The sequence below is a fragment of the Xenia sp. Carnegie-2017 genome, unplaced genomic scaffold (assembly GCF_021976095.1).
Source record: "Xenia sp. Carnegie-2017 unplaced genomic scaffold, XeniaSp_v1 HiC_scaffold_6, whole genome shotgun sequence".
Taxonomy (NCBI): domain Eukaryota; kingdom Metazoa; phylum Cnidaria; class Anthozoa; order Malacalcyonacea; family Xeniidae; genus Xenia; species Xenia sp. Carnegie-2017.
The window spans coordinates 6264192-6267405 of record NW_025813526.1 but is presented as its reverse complement, the minus strand read 5'-3'; positions in this window follow the sequence as shown (position 1 = coordinate 6267405).

Genomic DNA, 3214 nt, shown 5'->3' with positions numbered 1-3214 from the left:
TGCAAAAGGAGGAATATTACCATTGTTAGCACCAATATTGGGATCGATATTTTAGTTGAAATCAATTTGTGTACTTAATTAATTAATTAAAAACATTTATGTAAAAATATATTTTATTCAATAAAAAATATTATTTATTTACAAAATATTTTACTTTTTACTTTTTTTCCAATATTCTCTACCATAATTAGTAAATATTTCTTGGTGTGGTTTAATGTTTTTGATGATTTTAAGAAATAATTAAATTTTTTCCAAGTAAGAACGAGTTGTTTTTAAAGCGTGACCCTCGAGCATCATTTGCATATCTTGGTGCGCCATCAGTTGTTTCATTAGCATCAACACATTTTCCTTTATCGCAAATTGCATATTCTGCTAAACCATCACCATATTTTCTTATTACTTGACTTGAGGTAAGATGTCTTCCTGTATAATTTGCAATTTTTTTGTTTTTCGGAATTTTTTTATGCAAATAATCCTTTACCACCGTTTGAAATGTTTGAAGTTTTAATTCTTAAATTAAATTTTTTCCCAAGTGAATCCAACATAAATTGGTCATTGAAGTTTTTTCGACATCTTACATTTTTAAGGTAATTCCATCACATTGTTGTACTTTTCGTATACTTTGTTTCATTTTTAGTAAATTAATCTTATTCCAGCATAAAGTTCAATATTTGTTTCAATATATTCTATTAATTTCTCAATTTTAAAACATATATCAGAATGATTTGACTCGAGATTATATATTTCTTTTTAAAAGAAAATTCTTTTTAATGAATTGACATCATAATACCTTACAGAATTATCATCATTATCATCTGATTTCCAATCTTGAATTGATTGTTGAAATAAGAAAGGTGAGAATAAAATACATTTATCATTATCCAGTATTTGATAGGTACATTTAGTACTAGCTCTTTTATTATTTTTATTTTTCTTTTCATTTTCATTTAAGAATAAATGAACTTCTATATAACATAGTGTTTCTCCAGCCATTTTATTAATTAATTTTAGCAATGGGTAATTCTATGTGTAAACCATCCAACGATACACCGCTTATAAAATTAAATCTAAACTGCATGTGTATAAAAGGTTCCGAAAATGAAATTGATTATCATGATAATGTAGACGGTGAAGAAAAATAAAGGAAAAAAAAAAATAAAAAAAAAATAAAAAGAAAACCCAAACCATGTCAAAACGGAAAAATGAAGAAATTGAAGAAGAAAGAAGAAAAAATGAAAATTATTTCGAATGATGAAATAAAGAAAATAGTTAGTATATTTCATTCAAAAATTGGTGAAAAATTGAATACATCAAAAAATAAAAATTAATTGATTTACAATATAAAAATACCATTTTACATTAAATGGTGAAGTTAAGGATCACATATATCAAATTTTTATAAAAAACAATTTCAACAGTTTACCAGATTTTTGAAACAATTTTCAAAAATATTACAATATTTGCTCAATATAGCAAAATTAACCGTAAATTCTGAGAATGATTTAATTAGATTTTTTCGAAAAAGCTCCGTTAAACCTTTTCAACATCCTTATTACCCTTAAAGGAATTTACTATACAGAGATTATTAGATACTTTTGAACATAATTTACAAAGTAATATTTCAGAATTTTTAAATAATGACTGGGAAACTAATGTATGTCTTATGATTGTCCCACATCAATATAAAATGAGAAAATCTCATTTAGGAAAAAAAGACCAATTCGGAAAAACAAAACAAAAACTTATTTATAATTTAAATCCTGATGATGATAGTAGGGGTGGTAAAACAAATCGTCCAGTATTGAAACATCAAAGAGAAGTTAGAAATGGTATATTGCAAATTAAGTGTGACAAATTGCAAACTCAAGTTAAAATTGTTGTTTTGCTGTGGCTGTATTAGTTGGAAAAATGTTTATTAATAATGATGAGAAACTAACAATTTTTAAAAAAAATTTAAATAAAACAGTTGATGAAATAATTACTGTAGACGAAGTTAAATCATTTTATAAAGAAGCTAAATTATCAGAAGGAAGTGTCGCCATTAACCAATTAAATTTAGTTTACGAAAACTACTTAAAAAAAGATAATTTTCATTTGGTGATTTTTTCTAAAGATAAATTAGATACAATAATTTATGACTCAAGAGTGAGTAATCATGATTCCTTTCACATTAGTGATAAAATTATTTTTTTATGGTTAAATGATTCCCACTATGACTTAATCTTAAATCCTAAACTTTTTCTAATTTAAAATTGGATTTATTTTGCTTTAAATGCATGCATTATTTGAAATTTGACGAGTATGCGGATTCTCATATTTGTAAAATGAAGACACATGTTTAAAATGTTATTCAAACTGTAAAAAAGAAGCAAATTTTTCTATTCAATGCACCGAATGTAATATAATTTTCAAATCATCAGATTGTTTCCGGAAACATTTGTTTAATAAATTGTTTAAAAATAAGAATAGTATTAAAGTCACACCATGTCAAAAATTTTTTTTTTGTAATACATGTAATAAAATTGTTCCAAGATTTTTCTTTGTTAAAAAAAATAAGGTTGTTTTACATGATTGTCAAAAAACATATTGTGCTCATTGTAGAAAATATTTGGACAAACAACATAAATGTCATATCAAACCCTTAGAATTTAATAAGTATAAGTCTACACCAACGTTATTTTTCTTTGATTTTGAAACAAAACAGATGAAAATAATTTAATGATACCATTCTATTGTGTTGTTCAAAAGTATGTCGTAAATGTGAAAAATTCCATTTCATAAAAATTTTGAGTATTTTTACCCGATATGGATTATATTACTGACTTATCAATTGACCCGTTGACTGTTGTGGTTATCGTCAATTTGTCTTTGATTGTAATAATGATGATGTAACATCACGGTTAGCTCAGTTTATGTTAGAACAAAAAAATTCTGTTTGGATTGCACATAATGGTGGTAGATTTGATACAATATTTTTATTAAAATACTTATTGACAGAAAAAAATTTAATTCCGGAAACTGTTATGAACGGGAATAAAATTTTATCTTTAAAAATAAAAGAAATTAATCTGCAAATTATTGATAGTTATTCATTTTAAACATGAAATTAGCAGACTTTCCAAAATCACTTGAAATTGATAACATTGTAAAAGGATATCACCCATACAAATTTTTTGATCTGACGTATAGGGGAAATATGATTGATAAAAAATAC